The sequence below is a fragment of the Lissotriton helveticus genome, chromosome 9 (genome assembly GCF_964261635.1).
Source record: "Lissotriton helveticus chromosome 9, aLisHel1.1, whole genome shotgun sequence".
NCBI lineage: Eukaryota > Metazoa > Chordata > Amphibia > Caudata > Salamandridae > Lissotriton > Lissotriton helveticus.
The window spans coordinates 1,222,154,429-1,222,180,125 of record NC_136070.1 but is presented as its reverse complement, the minus strand read 5'-3'; the positions used below and the strand labels follow the sequence as shown (position 1 = coordinate 1,222,180,125).

The window sequence follows — 25,697 nt, the reverse complement described above, 5'->3', positions numbered from 1 at the left end:
CCAAAACCCATACACACCCTAAACCTTAAAATTACCCTTGCCACCCAAAACCCCCTACTCACCCTATATCCTAAAATTACCATTGCCAGCCCAAACCCCTACCCACCCTAAACCCTAAAATTACACTTTCCACCCCAAAGCCCATACCCACCCTAAACCCTAAAATTACCATCCCCACCCCAAAATAACATACCCACCCTAAACCCTAAAATGACCCTTGCCACCCAAAACCCCCTACACACCCTAAATCCTAAAATTACCCTTGCCACCCCAAAACCCTACCCATCCTAAAGCCTAAAATTACCCTTTCCAACCCAAAACCCATGCCCACCCTAAACCCTAAAAATACCCTCCCCACCCCAAAATCCATACCCACCATAAACCCTAAAATTAGCCTTGCCACCCAAAACCCCCTACCTATCCTAAATCCTAAAATTACCCTTGCCACCCGAAAACCCCTACTCACCTTAAACCCTAAAATTACCCTTTCCACCTCAAAACACATACCCACCCTAAACCCTAAAATTACCCTTGCCACTCCAAACCTCTAACCCACCATAAATCCTAAAACAAGCCTTGCCACTCAGAACCCATAAACACCATAAACCCAAAAACGAATCCCATACTTACCTAATACTTACTTTTGAAACGCATATCCCTTTACTATTCATTCCGTTACAATGAAATGCGTTGAAAAGGCAAGCGTTGTACAAGCATATGCATGGTAAAAATGTGCGTTGATGGTCGTGTGCTGTAACAGCATTTGTGTTGTTACAACCGCGTTGTAATGTAATGCGCTGTAATGACCCCATTGTAATGGTTGTTTCCCTGGCTGCCCTGACTGCGGATGGGTCTGACTGATATCTATTGGAGGATATAGGAAGCAATTACATTTCAAAATGGCTTCTGCCTTCATTTTCTAATGGTCTAGCATCTAGCTATTCTAGTAAACAGAAGCCATATTGTTTCAAGATGGCTTACACGTGAACAGATCTGGCTATGACATACACGCGAACAGATCTGGCTTGACCTATCCCATTTATATGGATAAACATCATGGATCGTTTTAGACTAGTCCACTTTTTTCAAGCGACACACATCTTTGCACTCCCAAAAGACCCCACACACATGAGCATTCACTCTGAGACATGCAGCCCATTGACTGAGATGTGAATTTTGAGCAGTGGTGCCTGGGAATATCATACACCCATGGCTTGTTCCCTTGTGCAGCTTCCCAGTCTGGTCACTGAGTTTTATCTCAATGGAGTTTTGTCAAGTGGCAGAAGACTAATGGATTGTGGGTGTGCTGGACTTTATTTTTATGCACGGCGGGTTGCAGTGGTTCTTTGATCGATCACCCCACCCTGCGGAAGTCAATATTGTGGTCTAAAATTAATGAAAAGGCATATCTTTCAATCCTCCATCCATCATCTATAGCTGGATAATCAGTAGGCGATGGGCGTCAACGCTGCTCCTGTGAGAATGGATGGGTCAGTGTCTCAAGGATGAAGGCTATTCGCTGGGCATGATCACTGGCCCAATTCTGCATGTAAAAGGGGAGCCCACAGATTCTTTAATCACACTGCCTCCTCTGTACTGGAGGGGTCTGATCCCACGCATGGGTGCGCCCAGAAGCGCGTTTATTACTGGCCAATGCACCACAGCAGTGTGCAGTGGTCTAGAATACTTAAGATCTACACATATGTTACATGACTGGATGCTAAGGCATCAGGCACGACTCACAAAACTAAGGGGCATATCTACAAGGATGGCGATAAATAAACGCAAAGCGCGTTTAGCGTTTTCTTATTTATCGCTGTCTATCTCTGAAATTTCTCGCCCTGGTAGCGCGTTATTAACAATACGTTGCTCCAGGGAGATAAAAATTCCAGAGATTGCGGGGAAATTGCCGTTTTGCAGGGCGATGTTCCCTGCAAAACGGCGATAACCTTGCTGATACGACCCACAGGGTCGTATCAGCATAATCCACCTGAATGTCAGGGATAGGTAAGTCTGCATTTTAGCAGATGTTAGTTTTTGTAGAAAACAGAAGTTTTCTCCAAAACCTAACGTGTGCTAAAATCCTGTGGGCTGCATTGTAAATATCGCAATGTGAACATCAGCTATGGTGCATCTTGTTCTCTGGCAAAAGTCCTCATGTCTGTTCATCATAATGTCTTTTCTACGTTATTCAAGGCTTTTCCTGCAAAAATAAAATACACTTTTTCTTTCATAAAAAATTTCTTATCTGAATAAATCATCCTCATGCCCACAGCCAAAGATGTGTGTTTTGAAATGTCTGTGTTTGTATTGTATTGTAATTGCGTTTGTAAAGCGCTTACTACCAGTGACGAGGCGTCGAATCGCTTTCAACTATTGCTAAATAATATTTTCTTCCAACATCTAAAAAAAAGTTCATGGAGAGTTTTGAGAGCAAAGGGGAGATGAGTTTGCTTTTATTTTCAGGTGCACTTCCCCTTTAAGAGTTTTCCTCTCTTTTAATTTATCTGAGATGGTTTCTGCATGCACAGCTGATATACTCCCAATTTGTCATCCACCCATCTCTGGTGCTACATAGATGTAATTTGTCCGGCTGCCTCTTCATTGGCCTTTTAAAGCCTCAGAAAAAGCCTATATGCAAACTTATCAATCACCTAAAGCGCTTTTCTAAATATTTTCCCCGTCATAAACGACAGTGCCCATTAGATCAAATTTCCAAAGTCATCTATCGCAGCGAGCCTCGTCCCCGTTGATCATATATTACTATTTTATGGTCTTCTGGCCACTCTGAGATAACAAGGAGTAAGTGCTGTGACGCAGCGCGCTCAAAGGCTTTGATGGAACACGCGGGGCACGCGCTAGTACGCTAGCGTGATAAATCTGCAACGTAAGCTGTGCACGGCACTGTAGCACCAATTGTATCAGGAATAAAAGTGTGTCTTCTCTTTCTACAGTTCTTAGTTCCAGCCCGGGAGCACTGCTCTGGTGGCGAATGCTGTTTGAGCTGGCAGGTGACTAAGGCACTCTACCTCAAATCGCACTCTGTCACCCCTAGGGTTATCTGGGCGCTGTGTCTCCGTCGGAGAGTCAGGTCTTGAATCTCTTTCTGAAGTCTGCCAGCGATGGAGCTGTATGGAGCTGGAGGGGAAGGTTGTTCAAGGTCTTGGCAGCGAAGTAGGAGAAGGAGCTTGGTGGACATTCAGTCGTTGGTTGTGGTAGGCAGGTCCTAGGTCGTGGAGGGCTTTGTAGATGTGTGTGAGGATCTTGAGCTGGCATCTCTTCCCGATGGGGAGCCAGTGAATGTCTCTCAGGTGGGGGGCAACGTGTGTTCGTTTGGGGAGGTCAAGGATGAGTCTGACTACAGCATTCGGTATGGTCTGAAGTCTTCTGAGGAGCGGGGTGGAGATGCCGGATTAGAGGGCGTTGCCATGGCCGAGGAGGCTGTTGATGAGGTCCTGGGTGATGGTCTTTCTGGTATTTGTTGGAATCCATCTGAGGATTCTACGAAGCATGCGGAGTGTGTGAAAGCAGGAGGAGGGGACCATGCTAACTTGCCATCTCATGGTCAGTTGGCTGATGAGGATGATGCTGAGATTGCGTGCATGGTCAGTCGGTTTGGGTGTGGGTCTGAGTTCTGCAGGCCATCAGCTGTGGTCCCATGAGGAAGTGTTCTTCCCGAAGATCAGCACTTCAGTTTTCTCAGAGTTGAGTTGGAGGCAGTCGTCTCCCATCCATTTGGCTATCTTGGTCATGGCGTTGCAGAAATTGGTTGTGGCGATGGTGGGGTCCTCGGTGCGTGAGAGGATCAGTTGAGAGTCATCTGCGTAGGAAATGATGTTGAGTCCGTGGGATCTGATGACAACTGCGAGGGGGGGTCATATAGATGTTAAATAGGGTGAGGCTGAGCGATGATCCTTGCGGTACGCTGCATATGATGTCGTTGGGTGCAAAGGTGAAGGGAAGCAGTCGGATGCTCTGTGTGCATCCTGTGATGAAGGAGCCGATCCACTTGAGGGTGTCTTGCTGTATGCCAATGTTGTGGAGTCTGTTGATGAGGTTGTTGTAGGAGACTGGGTTGAATGCCAGTGAGAGGTCGAGGAAGATCAGGGCCTCGGTTTACCCAATGTCGAGGAATGTTCTGATGTCATACGTGGGGGCGATCTGCGCGTCCAGTAGATGGTTTTGTTGCAGGAATTCGGTAAGCTGCTGGTCAATGGCTTTCTCGAGAACTTTGGCCGGGTATGGGAGCAAGTAGATTGCACAATTATTTTTGAGATCGTTGGGGTCAGTGTAGGCTTTCTTCAGGAGGGATGTGACTTCTGCATTTTCCCTTCTGTCTGGGAAGCAGTGCTTAATTTGAGCCGGTGGTTTCCGGTGCTAAGCTCCGGCACTTAATCATCAACACGGGTGGTTCTCATATGCACCAGTTAAGGACACATTAACAGGTAGATTGAGCGATATGCCCTGAATCACAGGATGTTGAGCTACTGCAACACTCAAACCTGGTTCCCCAGCTCTGAAGTCTGCAGCTCTGGCCATTACTCCACATCCTCTCCCCACTTTCATGTTTGGTAGTTGGTTCTGATTTAGGTGGCGCTCAGGAGAGGCACATGCAGGTAAGAGCTGTGCGGCCGGGTTGGGGGTGGACTCGACAGATGACGATGAGGCAAAAATAATTATTTATTTAATTGTCCCTCATCATCGTCTGTTGAGTCCCCCCCACCCCGCCCAACTGCCCCGCCTTTCTTACCTGCACAGACTGCTCCTGGTGGCACTAACAGGAGAACTTTGCTGGTACAAGCTGCCTCCTGGCGAGAGCCCGAGCACTTATTTTTTTACAAATTAACCACTGCCTGGAAGGTTGCTGTGGAGATGGAGGAGTTGAGGATGTTGGCGAGTTGTGTGCTGCTGACAGGGTTCATTGCAAGGTGTAGAAGTGGTGGGGGCAGGGATCAGTATGCGCCCTGGAGTGGATGCAAGACACGATGGCTGAGGTGGTGAGGGTGGTGAGCTGTAACTTGGTGGTGATGGTTCTGCTGGTGTTCGCTGGTTGGTTGAGGTTGTCGGGAGTAAGAGTGGGGGGTTGGATGCTGACATTTTTGTAAATGTTGGTGATCTTGCTGTGGAGGTAGTCCGCAAAGGTGTCACAGAATTATTGGGAGTGGTGGATGGTGTTCTCCCAGGTTGTCGGGGTCGAGAATTCGTTGACTATTTTGAAGCATTCCTTTGTGTGGTTGGCCCTAGGAATCGATGCAGTTGGTGATGACTGGCTTCTTGGCTTCTTTGATGGGCCGGTGATAGTTGCTGAGGGCTGATCTGTGAGCTGCTCTGTCAGCAGGGTTCTTGCTGGCACACCATCGTTTTTCCAGTTGGTGGCAGTTGTGTTTGGGGGTCCTGAGTTCTGGGGTGTACCAGGTGGAATGTTTAGGGCTCTTGTTGGATTTTGTAGGTTTCAGTGGGACGTCACTGTCAGCACGGTTGGTGATCCAGGCAGTGAAGTTCTGTACAGCCTGGTTAAGGTCTGTTGAGGCCTCAGTTTGGGAGGTGGTGAGGGCCTTTGCCCACTGAGTTTCGCTGAGCTTGCTCCAGCTGCTGTGGGAGGAGATCAGAAACCTGGTGACGGTGTGCTGGGCGTCATTGATGGTGAAGTGTACGATGGTGTGGTCAGACCAGGTGAGTTCTGTGGTATGGCTGAATTTTATTCTGTCACTGTAGGTGAAAATGGGGTCTGGGGTGTGTCCGGCTTTGTGCGTGGGTTCAGTGACCAGTTGGGTGAGTTCAATGTTGTTCAGGTTCTCCAGGAGTGCGATTGAATTGGCATCATTGGGGTCGTCGATGTGGAAGTTGAAGTCGCTGAGTAGGACGTAGTGGTGAGAGTCTATTGCTGGGGGGTGATGAGGTTGGGGATGGTGTCGCAGAATGTTACTTGGGGTCCTGGGGGTCTGTAGGTGAGGGTGCCTCTAATCATGGTGTTCACCTCAGTTAGTATTAGGAAGTTGAGGTATTCCATGAAAGGAGTGGGGTTGATGCTGATGACGATGCATCTGATGGTTTCCTTGAATATGATGACAATGCCTCTGCCTTGTTTCTTGGCGAGGTCATGGTGTATCATCCTGTAGCCTTCAGGAGTAACAGTGGTGATGTCAGGGTTCAAGGAGGGGTTGAACCACGTTTCGGTGATGAAGGCAACATCCATGGACAGGGTGGTGATGGTGCCCTAGATTTCCGTGGCATGTTTGCAGAGTGATCGGGTGTTGAGCAGGATACAATGGAGTGTCAGCTAGGTATTCTTGATCTTGTGGGCATGAATGGTGCGGGATCATTCGTAGGTTGTGTAGCAGGAGGAATAGCAGTGTCGGGAAGGAAGGGCCCGGGGTCCTGGCACTGGGCATTGTCCAACCAGCGGTGCACCTGTTGCACGCATCCACTGCATGGTCATATGGCGGACTCCATTAGTGGTCCTGGTAGAAGGTCCTAGTGCAGGAAATCTCGCAGCAGCAGGGGCAGTAAACAGCTCAGGGCAGGGACAGCAGGGACAGCAGGCACCGCAGGGGCAGGGACAGCAGACAACTCAGGGGCCACAGGCAGCATAGGGGCATAGGCAGCGCATAGGCAGGGACAGCAGGCAGTGCAGGGGCAGGGACAGCAGGCAGTGCAAGTGCCGTAGGCAGCGCAGGGACTGTGAGCAGTGCAGGGCAAGGACAGCAGGCAGTGCAGGGGCATCAGGCAGCACAGGGGCAGCAAGCAGTGCTGGGCAGCAGGCAGCACAGGGGCAGCAAGGAACACAGGGGCAGAGACAGCGAGCAGTGCAGGGTAGGGCCACAGGCAGCATGGGGGCTGCATGCAGTGAAGGGGCTGCGGGCAGTGAAGGGGCAAGGATGGCAGCCAGCACAGGGGCAAGGGCAGGGGGGTCAAGTAGCTTAAGCTCAAGATCAGGCACAAGAGGGGTGCCCTATCCCGGCCTCCTCCAGGCTCTGGCGGTCACAGACAGGCCCGCCCTTGGTCCGGGGTTTGCCCGTGGGCGTCCTGCGAAGTGGGAGACGGAGTCCGACTATGAGGCCAGAGGGGCAGGGGCAGGACCAGCAGGTGACAATCCAGGCTGTCTTCCTAGCAGCGGCGGCTGTTGGGTAGTGTTGTTCGGCAGCAAAAAGGATCAGTGAGTGTCCCTCGAAGCCGGAGTTAGAGTCCGGCTATGATGCCGGAGGGGCAGGGGCAGGACCCAATATGGGCTCTCTTCCTAGCAACAGAGGCTGCCTGGAGGTTTAGTTTGGAGGCGAGGAGGGTCTGGAAGAGTCCAGCGAAGCGGAAGTAGGAGTCCGGCTATAAGGCCCGAAGGGCAGGGCAGTACCCAATCCGGCTCTCTTCCTAGAAGCAGAGGCTCTGCTGGGACGTGTAGTTCGACAGCAAGGAGGATCTGGGAGAGTCCTGCGAAGAGGGAGTAAGAGTCTATGAGGCTGGCGGGGCAGGACCAGCAGGAAACAATCCAGGCTCTCTTCCTAGCAACGTAGGCTGCTGGGAGGGGTAGTTCGGCAGCCAGGAGGGTCACCTCATTTATTCACTTATTTATGGATTTGATTAATGAGCCTACATGTCACCAAAGTACCTTCACAGCAATACTTGAAAGAGATGGAATTCATAGTGAGTGATCAGGTTTAAATAAAGTCAATACAGCAGCAAAGGCTGGGCATTTGATTTGAGATAAACATGGTTAGGTGCTTGATGCTGAACCACATCAAGCCGAGGGAGCTATCGCAGGGCTCTGGGAGGGACATCTTTGCTGTAAACGAGACAGACTACTTTGCCAGACAACTTTAGTGGAACTCACATACTTCAGTAGGTGTCTTCAAGCAAAGAGATACCAGCAAACTCACTAGAGCCTTGCAGGCCCTCCAGCACCAGGCTTCGTAGAACTTTATAAAACGAAATTGCAATGACCAGATTAAATGCTGCAATGTTCTACTGACATCTGTGGATTACCCACGCTGCACTGGTGCACACATTGACTGACTTCAGCAGTCCAAAATGATATTCAGTCCATGCAAATGTAATTTTTGCACTTGTCGTGCAATGAAAAGATTGGTGCACAATTGCATCAGTTCCGATGCAGTATATGTAGTATGGGCCACTGTACTTTATTTACATAGCACTTTAATTTATGTTGACTGCTTGTAGGAAGTTTTGTGTCATTCATTTTAGAGCTTTGTGCCCTCCAAGTATTTTATGCACCCGACTTACACTGTTTCCTCTTGCTATAGTGAAGACAAACCTCTTTTGTTTTTTTTAATATTCTGCATAGAATTGTATGATAACTACCACCCCAGCCTACTGCTCGATTCCTGAATACGACTCAGCATACGACACAGCATTTCCACCATTCAACCATGCGCCCGCCTAACCCCACCCAGAACTCTAATCTTGTGCATTACGGACCCAACTCCTGGTCCATTAACTACCCAAACAAAATGACTAGTAGTAATGCAAAAAAGAACTTCAAGCACCTTACTCTAAAACAACACCCGGAAACACTCATTGTAGATAACTACCACTCAGCGTCCAACGGCAACACGAAAACGAACTTCATTTTTTACACTAATCGCCCGACTAAATGGAAAAACACCTCCTCTCCACACCTTCAAGTCACCAAGTCAGTAATTATTCCCTATGGTGAAAAAATCTCGACTACCATATACCCGACCTTCAAATGGGGAACTCACCATTTCCATCTACAGAACTGGAACCATTCTCATACAAGCCACCGGCCCGCACCTCACTACTTTTGACCGCCACTTCCCCACACGTCTCTCCTCGTTACCTCAATTGACCATCTAATCCTTTCTCCCCTATCCCCCTTCACCCTCACTAATAACGTGGAACTGACCCAATCTTCTTGCCCTGAAGAACCTCTCCTCAACTCATGGACATCCACCATCACTCACTACAATCGCACTATTCCTATCATTACTCTCTGTCGCCAAACACCCACCATTATCAACTGATCACACCAGGAACACCAAACTCACAATAACAACCACCACAAAACCGATCTTGACAGCTTGGTCTCTAACCTTAGCTCTCCAGTGACTGTAATCCCCATAGACAACCCCCTCATGTCCAACACCTTCTCCAATCCAGCAGACACTTTCCCCCCTATTCGGCAAAGGGACCCCACCTAAAAGAAATAAGGTGCCATGGGATTGGGGTTCTACAGGGATATTAAGTCTCAGGGAGGGAGGGAGGGACCACATTCCCACCTCCACTATATTTTAAGTAATGTCCCTGGGGGATAGGGGCCCTTGGCCACTATTGGCACAGGGAGGGTGGGTGGTTATCCTCCTCCCCATAGAGGAATGCATGCACCCTCTCCCCTTTACAAATATCTTTTAGACCTAGGGAATAGGGACCAAAGGTCCGAAGTTGCTTGAGGAGAGGCTCCAGTCACCTCTTCCCCACAAAAAGGAGGCGAAAGGGGGGAGGCGGGAGGCAGTCTGGGCAATGTCGGGGCGGGCGGGGGCCGGGGCGGGAGTGCACCCAAGCCTGAAATGTTGCCCCCAGCCCCCTTCTGCCCCGGGCAATGCTGCCGCAATCCAGAAATGCTGCCCCCAGCCCCCTTCTGCCCCAGGCAACACTGGGGCGGGCTGCTAGTATATATATATATGACAAAGTCCAGGAGGCCGAAATGTGTTTGTCAGCTTTAGGTTGCACGCCGTTGTGAATAACAAAAAAATGAACTGAATTCGTAAAAGCCCTGAGTGTCCGGTGTTTTTTTGTGGTAAAACTGTGTCTAAGCAAGTCTGTCCTCACGAGCCGGAGTCACCTGATGCACTGAGAGCGGCAACGGCTGGCGGAAACGTTTTACAATATATATAAAAAAGTTAAAAGGATTGCGTATTGTACTTGATATGCGTTTTTAAAATTAATTAAGGCATATAGATTTTACTCTGTGTTAGCGTGGATGTCTCAACTGCTTAATAAGAAAATGAATCTCAAATTTTGTGCAAAATCTACTCTGTGCTTCAAAAATTATTCATTTCGTCAACAGGAAATCACAGAAAATTATTTTGAATATACAAGGAAGTAAAACCCCTGATTTGCTTCCTGAGTTATTTTGAAGTAATTCTATTGTTGCAATGTGAAACAATAACATCACGAGATGACGTCCCCTATGTTGTAGATTGGTTTGGCTTCTAGCTATTGTAGCAAACGGTAAGAAATAGTATTTCAAGATGTCACCTGCTTTGATTGTGACAGGATCTGACTTTCAAGATAATGGCTGCTTGGTTGTATGACAGCTCAACGCATGCCATTACAACGCGGTTGTAACAACGCATGTGCTGGTACAACGTATTGCCATTACAACACAAACTTTAGCCACGCATATGCCTTTACAAAGCATGCCTTTACAACTAATTTTGTTATAATAGCATGATTGGTAAAGGCAAGTTAGGTTTGAATATTTAAGTATTTTACAGGTAAGTAGTTACGCTATATATATATACCCTGAACCCTAAAATTACCCTTGACAACCCAAAACCCATACACACCCTAAACCTTAAAATTACCCTTGCCACCCAAAACCCCCTACTCACCCTATATCCTAAAATTACCATTGCCAGCCCAAACCCCTACCCACCCTAAACCCTAAAATTACACTTTCCACCCCAAAGCCCATACCCACCCTAAACCCTAAAATTACCATCCCCACCCCAAAATAACATACCCACCCTAAACCCTAAAATGACCCTTGCCACCCAAAACCCCCTACACACCCTAAATCCTAAAATTACCCTTGCCACCCCAAAACCCTACCCATCCTAAAGCCTAAAATTACCCTTTCCAACCCAAAACCCATGCCCACCCTAAACCCTAAAAATACCCTCCCCACCCCAAAATCCATACCCACCCTAAACCCTAAAATTAGCCTTGCCACCCAAAACCCCCTACCTATCCTAAATCCTAAAATTACCCTTGCCACCCGAAAACCCCTACTCACCTTAAACCCTAAAATTACCCTTTCCACCTCAAAACACATACCCACCCTAAACCCTAAAATTACCCTTGCCACTCCAAACCTCTAACCCACCATAAATCCTAAAACAAGCCTTGCCACTCAGAACCCATAAACACCATAAACCCAAAAACGAATCCCATACTTACCTAATACTTACTTTTGAAACGCATATCCCTTTACTATTCATTCCGTTACAATGAAATGCGTTGAAAAGGCAAGCGTTGTACAAGCATATGCATGGTAAAAATGTGCGTTGATGGTCGTGTGCTGTAACAGCATTTGTGTTGTTACAACCGCGTTGTAATGTAATGCGCTGTAATGACCCCATTGTAATGGTTGTTTCCCTGGCTGCCCTGACTGCGGATGGGTCTGACTGATATCTATTGGAGGATATAGGAAGCAATTACATTTCAAAATGGCTTCTGCCTTCATTTTCTAATGGTCTAGCATCTAGCTATTCTAGTAAACAGAAGCCATATTGTTTCAAGATGGCTTACACGTGAACAGATCTGGCTATGACATACACGCGAACAGATCTGGCTTGACCTATCCCATTTATATGGATAAACATCATGGATCGTTTTAGACTAGTCCACTTTTTTCAAGCGACACACATCTTTGCACTCCCAAAAGACCCCACACACATGAGCATTCACTCTGAGACATGCAGCCCATTGACTGAGATGTGAATTTTGAGCAGTGGTGCCTGGGAATATCATACACCCATGGCTTGTTCCCTTGTGCAGCTTCCCAGTCTGGTCACTGAGTTTTATCTCAATGGAGTTTTGTCAAGTGGCAGAAGACTAATGGATTGTGGGTGTGCTGGACTTTATTTTTATGCACGGCGGGTTGCAGTGGTTCTTTGATCGATCACCCCACCCTGCGGAAGTCAATATTGTGGTCTAAAATTAATGAAAAGGCATATCTTTCAATCCTCCATCCATCATCTATAGCTGGATAATCAGTAGGCGATGGGCGTCAACGCTGCTCCTGTGAGAATGGATGGGTCAGTGTCTCAAGGATGAAGGCTATTCGCTGGGCATGATCACTGGCCCAATTCTGCATGTAAAAGGGGAGCCCACAGATTCTTTAATCACACTGCCTCCTCTGTACTGGAGGGGTCTGATCCCACGCATGGGTGCGCCCAGAAGCGCGTTTATTACTGGCCAATGCACCACAGCAGTGTGCAGTGGTCTAGAATACTTAAGATCTACACATATGTTACATGACTGGATGCTAAGGCATCAGGCACGACTCCCAAAACTAAGGGGCATATCTACAAGGATGGCGATAAATAAACGCAAAGCGCGTTTAGCGCTTTCTTATTTATCGCTATCTCTGAAATTTCTCGCCCTGGTAGCGCGTTATTAACAATACGTTGCTCCAGGGAGATAAAAATTCCAGAGATTGCGGGGAAATTGCCGTTTTGCAGGGCGATGTTCCCTGCAAAACGGCGATAACCTTGCTGATACGACCCACAGGGTCGTATCAGCATAATCCACCCGAATGTCAGGGATAGGTAAGTCTGCATTTTAGCAGATGTTAGTTTTTGTAGAAAACAGAGGTTTTCTCCAAAACCTAACGTGTGCTAAAATCCTGTGGGCTGCATTGTAAATATCGCAATGTGAACATCAGCTATGGTGCATCTTGTTCTCTGGCAAAAGTCCTCATGTCTGTTCATCATAATGTCTTTTCTACGTTATTCAAGGCTTTTCCTTCAAAAATAAAATACACTTTTTCTTTCATAAAAAATTTCTTATCTGAATAAATCATCCTCATGCCCACAGCCAAAGATGTGTGTTTTGAAATGTCTGTGTTTGTATTGTATTGTAATTGCATTTGTAAAGCGCTTACTACCAGTGACAACGCGTTGAATCGCTGTCAACTATTGCTAAATAATATTTTCTTCCAACATCTAAAAAAAAGTTCATGGAGAGTTATGAGAGCAAAGGGGAGATGAGTTTGCTTTTATTTTCAGGTGCACTTCCCCTTTAAGAGTTTTCCACTCTTTTAATTTATCTGAGATGGTTTCTGCATGCACAGCTGACATACTCCCAATTTGTCATCCACCCATCTCTGGTGCTACATAGATGTAATTTGTTCGACTGCCTCTTATTGGCCTTTTAAAGCCTCAGAAAAAGCCTATATGCAAACTTATCAATCACCTAAAGCGCTTTTCTAAATATTTTCCCCATCATAAACGACAGTGCCCATTAGATCAAATTTCCTAAGTCATCTTTCAGAGCGAGCCTCGTCCCCGTTGATCATATATTACTATTTTATGGTCTTCTGGCCACTCTGAGATAACAAGGAGTAAGTGCTGTGACGCAGCGCGCTCAAAGGCTTTGATGGAACATGCGGGGCACGCGCCAGTATGCTAGCGTGATCAATCTGCAACGTATGCTGTGCATGGCACTGTAACATCAATTGTATCAGGAATATAAGCGTGTCTTTTGTTTCTATAGTTCTTAGTCCCAGCCCGGGAGCACTGCTCTGATGGCGAATGCCTTTTGGGCTGACAGGTGAAGAAGGCACTCTACCTTGAATCTATCAAATCATCAATCAAACAGCATCTTCAAAGCGCACTCTGTCACCCCTAGGGTTATCAGGGCGCTGTGTCTCAGTCGGAGAGTCAGGTCTTGAGTCTCTTTCTGAAGTCTGCCAGTGAACGGGCTGTATGGAGTTGGAGGAGAAGGTTGTCCAAAGTTTTGGCAGCGATGTAGGAAAAGGAGCTTGGTGGACATTCAGTCCATGGTTGAGGTAGGCAGATCCTAGGTCATGAAGGCTTTGTAGGCATGCGGGAAGATCTTGAACTGGCATCTTTTTTGGAAAGGGAGCCAATGGATTGTCTCTCAGGTGGGGGGCAATGTGTGTTCATTTGGGGTGGTCCAGCATGAGTCTAGCTGCAGCATCCTGTGTGGTCTGAAGTCTTCTGAGGAGTTGGGTGGAGTTTCCGGTGTAGATGGTGTTGTCGTAGTCGAACAGGCTGTTGATGAGGGCCTGGGTGATGGTCTTCCTGGTGTTTGTTGGTATCCATCTGAAGATTCTTCGCAGTGTGTGAAAGCAGGAGGAGGCGACTACATTAACTTGTTATGTCATGGTCAGTTGGCTGTCGAGGATGATGCAGAGATTACATTCATGGTCGGTCGGTTTGGGTTTAGGTCCGAGTTCTGCAGGCCACCAGCTGTGGTCCCATGCACAGGTGTTCTTTCCAAAGATCAGCACTTCGGTTTTCTCAGAGTTGAGTTGGAGGCAGTTGTCTCTCAGCCATTCAGCTAAGTTGATCATGGCTTTGCAGAAATTAGTTTTGCCGTTGGAGGGCGTCCAAGTGAGTGAGAGGATCATTGAGTGTCATCTACATACAAGATTATTTTGAGTCTGTGGAATCTGGTGGCGTCTGTGAGGGGGGTCATATAGATGTTGAACAGGGTGAGGCTGAGGGATGATCCTTGTGGTACACTGCATATGATGTCTTTGTGTGCATAGGTGAAGGGAGGAAGTCGGATGCTATGTGTGCATCCTGTGAGAAAGAAAGCGATCCACTTGATTGTGTCTTGCTGTATGCCTATGTGGTGGAGTCTGTTGATGAGGGTGTTGTGGGAGACTGTGTCGAACACCGTGGAGAGGTCGAGGAGGATCAGGCCATGGTTTCTCTGCGGTTGAGGAGTGTTCTGATTTCGTCAGTGGCGGCGATCTGCGCAGTCTCAGTGCTGTGGTTGGCATGGAATCCTGATTGAGAGGTATCCAGTAGGTGGTTTTGTTGCAGGAATTCGGTGAGCTGCTGGTTGATGGACTTTACAAGAACGTTGGCCGTGTATTGGAGCAGGGAGATCAAATGATCATTTTTTAGATTGTTGGGGTCTGTGTTTTTCTATCTGTCCGGGAAGGTTGCTGTGGAGATGGAGGTGTTGAGGATGCTGGTGAGTTGTGTGCTGATAGGGTTCATTGCGAGGTTGTAGAGGTGATGAGGGAAGGAGTCGGTGGTTGGTTGCCCCGGAATGGATGGAAGAGATGATGTCTGAGGTGGTGAGGATGGCAGGCGGTGAACCAGGTGGTGATGGTTTGGCCGGTGTTCGCTGGTTGGTTGAGGTCATAAAGAATGAGAGTTGTGGGTTGGATGATCTTGCTATGGATGTAGGTTGCGCGGGTGTTTCAGAGTTATTGAGAGGGGTGGATGGTGTTCTCTATGGCTGCTGGGTTGGAGAATTATTTGACTATTTTGAAAAGTTCCTTCTGTCTGGTTGGAAGTAGGAGTTGATGCGGTTGGTGATGGCTGCCTTTTTGGCTTCTTTAATGTGATGGTGATAGTTGGTTGGGGCAGTTTTGTGAGCTACTCACCATCGTTTCTCCAGTTAGTGGCAGTTGGACTTGGTGGTCCTGAGCTCTGGGGTGTACCAGCTGGAATGTTTGGGGCTATTGTTGGATTTTGTAAGTTTCAGTGTGACGACTCTGTCAGCACTCTCGGTGATCCAGGCAGCAAAGTTCTGGATGGACTGTTGGGAGGTGGTGAGGGCCTGTGTCCACGGAGTTTCAGTGACCTTGCTCCAGCTGCGGTGGGAGATCTGATGCCTGGTGATGGTGTGCTGGGCATTATTGATGGTGAAGTGTATGATGGTGTGGTCAATCCAGTTGAGGTCTGTGTTATGGTTGAATTTGAGTCTGTCGCTAGAGGTAACAAGCATTGGCATAGCCAATAGTTCTCGCATTTGGGACCTTATAAGTGTTTAGCCATGCAATGGCTGATGTTGTTGCACCAAGGATATTGTGCTGCATAACTAAATACTTATAAGGTCCCAAAAGCGAGACCTATTGGCTATGGACAAGTCATGGATGATACACAGTAAGCAGCGTTCTACTATACATTGTTGTTTTGAATAGTTTCAACGTCAGTTGGTAAAGAGAAGCCTTTAAGGGCATAGCTGCCAAGAATTTAAATTGCTATGTGTGATATTTTCATAATTTTATTTAAATTATTTTGCCCCAGTTCTAAAGTCTTTTTAGAGTTTCTCATTGCTCAAATAGGTATAATCACCAATACGTATATGTTTCCCTCATTTCCATTGCTTGAGTACTGAGTCTAATGTGGTGCCAAATGGCCAAAACAAATGCTGAGATAGCCTAAGAAACAGAGATTTGGGTAGAAAATAGGAATGTCTAATATTTAATCCAGGAGAGGTTCCGCATAAGTTGTACTGTGTGGATGAGGGAGGCGGGCGTTGATAAACGATATGGAAGGAGGTTAAGAAAGCTGGAGTTTGAACAAGCAACTATTGCCATTCTAAACCTTGGTACTTTTTAATTCTGGAAGTTGGTACAGTGTATCTGTGATCCACCACTAGCTGTCTGCTCCTCCTTTTATTTGGACAGTTCATGAACATTGTTGGGATAGAGCAAGGATTTGTAAGTCTGGTTGGTCTCTTAATATGGACGTTTTGGTAAGAGGAGTCAGTCGGGGAAAATCGGGGGAAGTCATTCAGAGGTTTTTGATATTCACAGAGAGAGACTGAAGTGATGAATCAGGGCAATCCAAGATGGGAAGATTAGGTAGACGGGTATGAGTGAGCACAGCAGAGTGAGCCTGCGAGTGGTGCACGCAAACGTGCGCACGCTGCAAAGACACTTGAAGAAAAGAAAAAAAAAGCCTGCACACTGCAAAGAATTTAAGGCATGCAGCAGGCACAGTGCGGGGACGCCCCTTGCTCCCGAGCTCCCTAGGCCAGGGGAGAGAGAAGGCGGGACATGCACCCGCCTTTGGCCAATTGCGTGCTGTCTTTCCTAGAAAGACGCACGCAAAGGCAAATAGCGTGTGAGCAAAAAAAAATAAGCACAAGCGTGTGGTCCGAGTTGGAAGTCCTTACTAGAAGCCTCGCAGAGCAGCACATGCGTGCTGGCTCAGGCAAGACCTAAAAATGGGGTTGAATGTGTGTCTGGCTTTGTGCATGGGTTTGGCGACCAGTTGGGTGAGGCTGATGTTGTTCAGGTTCTCTAGGAGTGCGATTGAGTTGGAGTAGTTGGTGTCATTGATGTGGAAGTTGAGGTCGCCGAGTAGAACATAGTGGAGAGAGTTGATTGCTAGGGGGGCAATGAGGTTGGGGATCACGTGGCAGAATGTTGCTCGGTGTTCCAGGGGTTTGTAGACAAGGGTGCCTCTAATCATGGTCTTTGCCTCAGTTTGTATTAGAAAGTTGAGGTGTTCCATGAAAGGAGTGGGGTCGACGCTGGTGATGATGCATCTGATGGTTTCCTTGAAGATGATGACGATGCCTCTGTCTTGGTTCTTGGCAAGGACACAGTGTATCATCTTGTAGCCTTGAGGAGAGACGGTGGTGATGTTGGAGTTCGAAGAAGACTTGAACCATGTTTCGGTGATGAAGGCAACGTCCATGGACAGATTGGTGATGGTGTCCCAGATTTCCGTGGTGTGTTTGCAGAGTGAGCAGACGTTGAGCAAGATACAATGGAGTGGGGGCGAGGTGTTCTTGGTCTTGTGGGTATGAGTGGTGCAGGATCTTTTATAGGTTGTGTCGTTGGAGAAGTGGCAGTGTCGGCAAATGAAAGGTCCTTTGGTGAATCGTGGGGCGAAGGAGACACATTTGTTGTTTTGGTGTCTAGGATCCAGGAATTCCTTGGTGGTGTAAATAAATAAATAAATATCCACATTTGTAAAGCGCACAATCACCCGTTAGGGTCTCTAGGCGCTGGGGGCCGTCGGGAAGATTAAGCAAGCTATTGCCCAGAGTCACATGGTGCTGGGCTAATCTGCCGCCGGTGCCGGGGATCGAACCGTGATCCCCAGATTCGGAGTCAGTCGCCCTGGCCGCGGCGCCACACCTCTTCCTTGTACCGTCAGGTGAAGGGAGGGCCCGGGGTCCTGGCACTGGGTATTGTCCAACCAGCGGTGCATTGTCGGCACACCTAATGCATGTATCCGCTGCGTGGTCATGTGCCGACCTCCATCAGTGGTATTGGTAGGAGGTCCTAGTACAGGCAATACAGCAGGTAGCACAGGTGCAGTGAGCAGGGCAGGGACAGCAGGCAGCTCAGGGGATGCAGGCAGCGCAGGGGCAGGGACAGCAGGCAGCATAGGGGCTGCAGGCACTGCACAGGGGCAGGGATAGCTGGCAGCACAGGGGCAAGGACAGCAGGTAGCGCAGGTGCCACAGGCAGCACATGGGCAGGGACAGCGAGCAGCGCAGGTCAGGGACAGCAGGCAGTGCAGGGGCAACAGGCAGCACAGGGGCAGCAAGCAGCGCAGGGGCAGCAGGCAGCACTGGAGCAGCAGACAGCACAGAAGCAGAGACAGCGAGCAGCACAGGGGAAGTGAGCAGCGCAGGGTAGGGACAGCAGGCAGTGCAGGGGTAGGGGCTGCAGGTAGTGAAGGGGCAGGCACAGCAGCCAGCATAGAGGCAAGTGCTGGGGGGTACAGTACCTTAAGATCGGGATTAGGCACAAGAATGAGGGCCCGCCCTTGGCCCAGGCTTTGCCCGTGCACTGCCCATGCGCGGCCTGCGAAGTGGGAGTCAGAGTGTGGCTATGAGTCCAGAGGGGCAGGGGCAGGACCAGCAAGAGCCAATCTGGGCTCTCTTCCTAGCAGCAGAGGCTGCTGGGAGATGTAGCTTGGTGGCAAGTAAGCTCTGGGAGAGTCCCGCAAAGCGGAAGTAGGAGTCCAGCTAAGAGGCTGGAGTGGTAGAGGCAGGACCAGCATGAGCACATCTGGGCTCACTTCCTAGGTGTAGTTCAGCAGTAAGGAGGGGCTAGAGGGTCCCGCAAAGCAGGAGTCGGAGTCCTGCTATGAGGCTGGAAGGACAGGGGCAGGACTCAACCCTGCTCTCTTCCTAGAGGTTGCTGGGAGGTGTAGATCGACCGCGAGAAGGGTCTGGGAGAGTTCCACGAAGCGGGAGTCGGAGTTCGGCTATGAGGCCAGAGGGGCGAGGCAGGACTCTCTTTCTAGGAGTGGAGGCTGCTGGGAGATGTAGATCAGCAGCAAGGATGGTCTGGGAGAGTCCTGCGGAGAGCAAGTCAGAGTCCAGCTATTAGACCGGAGGGGCTGGACCATCAGGAGACAATCCGGGCTCTCTTCCTAGCAGCAGAGGCTGCTGGGAGGTGTAGTTCGGCGACAAGGAGGGTCACCTCTAGCGCCAGGACACCCTTGGGTATAAGTGCGCTTTATAAGCTCCTGATAATAATAATAATAATAATAATAACTCACTTATTTATGGATTTGATTTGTAATGTGCCAATATGTCACCAAAGCCACTTCAAAGCACAACTCGAAAGAGATAGAATTCATAGTGAGGGATTAGGTTGAAATAAAGTCAGTACAGCGGCAAAGGCTGGGCATTTGAGATCAACATGGTTAGGTGCTTAATGCTGAACCACATCAAGGCGAGGAACCTATCTCAGCGCACTGGGGGTGGGGAGGACATCTTTGCTGTTAAAAAGAAAAAGACAGACTACTTTGCCAGACAACTTTAGTGGAACTGACATACCTCAGTAGGTGTCTTTAAGCAAAGAGATACCAGCAAACTCATTAGAGTCTTCCAGGCCCTCCAGCACCAGGCTTCGAGGAATTGCAACCGACCAGATTAAATGCTGCAATTTTCTACTGACATCTGTGGATTACCCACGCTGCACTGGTGCACACATTGACTGACTCCAGCAGTCCAAAATGATATCCAGTCCATGCAAATGTAATTTTTGCACTTGTCGAGCAGTGAAAATATCCGTGAACCAGCATCGATTCAATATATTTAGTTTGGGCCACTGTACTTTACTTACATAGCACTTTAATTTATGTTGACTGCTTGTAGAGAGTTTTGTGTCAATTCATTTTGGAGCTTTGTATCCTCCAAGGATTTTATGCACCCGAATTACACTGTTTCCCCCTGCACAGGTAAAGACAAATCTCTTTTGTTTTTTTCTCGATCTAAGAAGGCCTCAGTATTGCTGGACAGGGTACAGCATCTAACTGAACATGTCTCTAGGAATGTTTATGCATGGAGATGTTACCTTAATGCACTGAGTTGACCCTTTCTTTTCAGATAGAATAAGTGAGACCACTCAGCTGTACTATCTGTGGCATCAAGGTGCAGTGAGATATTTTTTTCTTATTATTAAGGGCACCCAGTTGCACGAGAATTTGTTCTTGACCCTCTTATAAAAAAAGGCATAATTTTAACAAATTCCAATAGTAAGTACTGCTGTTAAATATGTAAATGTGGACTTATTTTTCTTCAAAGGCTGCAATATTAGTGTTAAATTTCTAAAAACAATTTTTCTTCTATGTGCAAATGAGCAGAGATGAAAACCAAAATATAATAATAAAAAAGAAGCCTCAATACTAAAAAAGTTGTCAGAACCCCATTCAGAGGACCACAGGGCAAGCAGGGGTTCCTGGGCCTAACCATGGGGGTTGTGGTATTTTACTCCTATTGTCCCGGGGCTCCACCTGCTATGGATCCTGAGCAACTGGGCCAAGTACTCTTTCAGCACTTGATTCTCAGAGTAAGTGTGTGCCGGCAGTCCAAGGCTCCCTTGGGGGGAGGGAGGGGGAGGAGAGTGTGGTTCAGGATGGCGAACACAGGCTCACAACATAAAATATGCGCAGCAGCAGCAATAATTTATTGTCCAGCCAAATACTAACTTTTATGAATAAAGAGTAGAATAAAGAGTAGAATTTTTGTTTTACCACTAACAACACAAAGAGAAATACGACTTTCACAAACAGCTACACAGTCCCCCTGAGATCAAGGCTCAAATGTTTTGTAGGCAGTTCCCTGTGGCCCCTGTGTTCCCTGTGGCCCACTCTCTCATCGTGCAGTTATCACGGTTATTCCCCATTCACTTCAAGCAACATCCAGGATAAGCCTCCCTAGTAGTCCGAGTCTCAAGAGCAGACTCTGACTCTATATCAAAGTTAAAAGTGCTCCAGCTATCTAGCAAGCACGTTCCTCTGGGTCAACTCACCCAAATTCTGTCTTACTCGCACCTGCAGGATCGAAGCATCCTGAATCCGCCCTATCTGAGGGCGCTGGAGCAGCAACGCTAGTTTAGGTGAGTTCACTGCACGGAACCCAGGCAGGCTGCTCTCCATGATCCCAGAGTCAATCACAGACTGTAGCGCTCCTTCAGCGACCAGAGGTTCCTCATGACTCCTCCCAGCAGGGTAAGTCTTTGGTCCACTCCAAGGTGGGGGGAGATGGTTTGAAGCTCTTGATGCTGAGCCCTCACCCCAATGTAAATGCGTAGGGGTTCCCACATCAGCTCACTCCTCCGGCGCCGCTCCTGGTCAGATCATCTTTCTTGCTAGTTCCGGTGACACCTCTAGCAAACAGGGTCACCGAATATCCACTGTACATGTGCGCCGCCAGAGCAGCACAGCGGAAGCCTGCACAGTGGCCCCCACTAGCATACATGGTCACCAGCTCTTCAACCCGCAGGGCTATGGCCCACTCCTCACGGTAATCAGTCCACAGCGGCCACTCTTGACATATGGGGTCATGTACCCACACTGCACACTGGCTCCTGGCTGATCGGCACAGCTACATCCATTGCTCACTTCACAACAGCCCTTCTCTGGCATACGGGGAGGTTGCAGACCTTTTCCTGCACAGGAACAGTGCAGCAGCCATTTCCTCATGCCACGCAAAGGGAGTCAACTCACCAGGATTCCCCACTGGACTTCACTCTACCCCACACTCTCCTCTTCCTCTAGAGCACACAGGACTTGGCAAGCATGCATGGGCTGGTTTTCCAGGCTACAGGACAGGTAGACTTGGATTCCCTCAGTGATGTTCCCTCACTCAGCTCGGAGACTAGCAGGCCTTGGCCCCGATCCAGGTCACAGGTAGAAGTCTGGCAGAGCTTCCCCTCACACAGCCTGACTGGCTGCTTGATAGTTGACAATTTTGGTGTCTCAAACTCTCCTTCTTATAGTCCATTTCCAGACACCAAATGTAAATTAGAGTCTAAGGGCCAGATGTAGGTAATTTTATTTTACCACTTCTTAAATACCGAATCATACCGATTCGGTATTTAAGAAGTGGTAAAATAGAGGGGGGAGATGTAGGTATTTCAGATTCGGTAAATACCGAATCGTTGAGATTCGGTATTTACAGATTCTGTAAATACCGATTCGGTAATGCCCATTGATTCCTATGGGCTTCAAAGCCCATAGGAATCAATGGGCATTACCAAATCGGTATTTACAGATTCGGTAAATAACGATTTCAGCAAGGGTGCAGGGGGTGTCACTTTGACACCCTCTAGCACCCCAAATACAGGCATGTGTGCCATGTGGCACACAGACATGCCCTAAGGGCATGTCTGTGTGTCACATGGCACAGGTGTGCATGCACAGATGTGCATGCACACCTGAATTCGGTATTTTACCACCCAATTGGATTGGGTGGTAAAATACCGAATTCTGAAGGCCTGTAGCACTGTAAACAGTGCTACCTACATCTGGGTTTTACCGAATCGGTAAAATTACAGATTCAGTATTTTACAGATTCGGTAAATTTACTGTTTCGGAAAATTTACCGAATCTGTAAAATATTGACTCCTACATCTCGAAAACCAATTACCGGTCGGTAACGGCCGAAATCGGCCGTTACCGACCGGTAATTGGCGACCTACATCTGGCCCTAAGTCTTTGTAGTTTATATTGGCGGTCTGCTTCCTTTTGAAGTGCCCACTCCTCTGCCCTCTCTCTCTTCCTCTTGAAAGCAGTCTGCCACAGCAGGAGTGACTCCAAACCTGATAGTCCACACAACACAGGCCAAGGGAGTTACCAGAATACACACCTGGGGCCTTATTTATGAAGGCCTTGCGCCACCGGTGCGTCACTTTTTCCCATTTTAAAAGTGACACACCGGCGGCGCAAGACCTTCATAAATAAGGCCCCTGGATTTCAGCCACAGTGATGTGTATCAAAAGGTTAGCCAAGGGCCTCAAGCCTACTCTTTGTGATTCTCTTATCAGCCCCTTCTCCTTCCTGATATGTGCCCAGGGTCCTTCCTTGTGACCTCTCTCTGAATCAAAGCAACCCTTGGAAGGGCATGGGTGAAGTCTGGCTCTCCCTTCTCCAGTGTGTCCCACCCAGCTTAGAGGAATGCAGCAATGCAAAAATCTATCTGAGGGATTCCTCTACCTCCTCTCCTCATGTTTTATCAGGCAGCCCTGGGTCTCTCTAAGTGGAACCCACAGTCATCCATGTCTTGTACCATTTAAGAGCACACATATACCCAGTAGATGAACTTAGCACACACAAACTGCCCGGCACCAAATCCTCTGTGTACTGTACCCCTCACAGACACACATACACCAAGCACATGCATACACCATGCACACACTACATCCTGCACCACTCAAAGGTACACATACACCCAGTACATGCATGTAAATTGCACTAACAGCCCTGCGTTATCCTTATATTGCACCATTCACAGGCACACATGCACCCAGCGCATTTACATCCCACATGCACTGTGCAGAACTACACACAAAACTGATGTTGGCTGAGGGGTGAGGTAAGCACACAGCAGCTGACTTTTAAATGAGTCATGTAGGCCTCACTCCAGTGACACAGGTTAAAAGGGACCTGTTCTCTCCTACTGATCAGGGCATGGTATGCTGCCACCACAGCGCTCGTGCTGCTTAGCTCCTGTTGAAAGCAGCAGCCTTTAACCACCATGAGGGTAGCACATTGGCGCCCCTCCCGTTCCAACAAGTCTACAATCCAATGAGACAGGCTTATGTCACGGCGCACACGCATAATCCATGTTTGCCTATGACAACAATAATCAGCATTAGGAATCAAGACATCAGGAAGTTTTAGCTGTCTTGCCATGCACATGTAATAAAACAATCATAAATAAAAATACGTACCAATATGCATACATGGGGTGAAAGCTGCCATGACGTATGGCCTAAAATGAACAGTCGGAAACATGGTCCGCCTCCAACACCCATGCTAAGGAAACAGCAGCGGCACAATTTCACAGGTAGCTTGTTATTCTAAAACACCTACTATGTGTCATCAGCATGGGTTGCCTTCCACGCTTCCTGATTGGCCGAAAATACCTCTCTCGTTAATTTTCAGATCCTATTCCTCTTTAGAGAAAGCCCCTTTAATTAACAAGGCTGCATGTTTCTCACAGGGAGTGTTTAATGTCACCTGCAGTTCCATTCTGAGAGCGCTGCTAAATTTTCATCACTGTTATTCTGCCCCCTAATCACCTAGTTGAGGCAACAAACTCTGCATCATGCAAGACACATATTTTAATGCAAGACTTGATTTTCTGAAAAGGGTTAGTAGCAGTTATCAATGTGCTCACTAGTGAGATCTTTACCAACTTTACAGACCAGAGATCAGAAGGCTGATCAATTAGTGTTTTCAGCCATCTACAATGTAATTTCATAATATTAGTTGGAGGGCCATACATTGATGAAAATTGATTTACAAACAAGGAGCTCGACAGCTCAGAAGAGTTTTTGCTTTGACCATGTTATTATTTTTCTGATTTTCTTATAAAAACAAATCTTGTTAAAATCCTGAGTTGAAAAATGTAAACACATCTATTAAAATTTGTATGTAAAAAAATATCTTAAACATGACAATTTAATCAACAAAAAAGGGATATATGGAAATACTTGATCCAACACTTTCAAACCAGTGATAGCTACTTCTTGTAGCATTCGATTTCATTATTTTATAATTCTTCTGTACGGTTACACAAATGGACCAATAATATGCAAATTATTCTTTGTCCCGCCGCAAAGGATAAGACCTTCTCAAATCACTAAGGCCAAGTCCGCTCTGCATAAAAACACAAGCAACATCAGGTGTGTTTCTATAGCACAGCCTTAAATGAACAATATGGATTTAGAGGCTCCTCCCAAGTAGGGCTACTCACTGAAACAAAAGATCACAGGACAGATATACAATCCAGAGGAATTTACAGTTATTTACTGAAGAATTTATTTTTAACACTCGTTTGTAGACAGTGTTCCTAAATGTTTTTTCGGCTCCATAATTTCTTTGAATTAGAGATTGCACCCTGATATTGTAATTTCCTAGCATTTAAATAACAGGTATTATGATTACCCACTGTAATGGTCCTCAAAAGATAAACCTTGACATCTCTTTGGTTCCTTATCAGAATCCAAGCTCATGACTTGCCGGTCACACACAGATGTCCCCAGCAACCACTGAAATCAATTGAGCCACCTTGGTGGCTCTGTCATCATCTATAGTAATGTCAATGTAAATATGGTTCTGTAAACCAAAACAAGACCCCTCTCATTTATCTTCAACAATCACAAACACATGCATTGTTGAGACATGTCTGGCTTTACACAGAGGCGTTTTAAGACACGGGCAAAGTGGACTCTGGCCCGGGGCCACAATCTTTCAGGGGGAGGGCAGATTTAGCCAGCTCTGTTCTACAGAGAATCTTACCCTCATGACCTTGAAAAATTAAAAATTCTTTAACAGATTGTTTTAAATGCAGTTTTCTTTCATTTTAACTTTAATGTAGGTGATGTTTGAGTCTATTGCAGACATTTTGCGAGAAATGTGTTTATGTTTCATGCAACATCTATAAAAAAACTTTCTTCTTGGTCAAAACAGGACCTCGCATATGAGAAATGGGAAGGTGTCACAGAGATTATTTGCAGTAATTTGGGG

At 47.4% G+C, this 25,697-nt stretch overlaps 1 protein-coding gene across 3 annotated transcripts in view; it reads left to right on the top strand.

The window, feature by feature from the left end:
- FGD5 (FYVE, RhoGEF and PH domain containing 5) overlaps positions 1 to 25,697 on the top strand; it is a 428,915-nt gene that overhangs the window by 70,246 nt on the left and 332,972 nt on the right. The window lies entirely within an intron of this gene.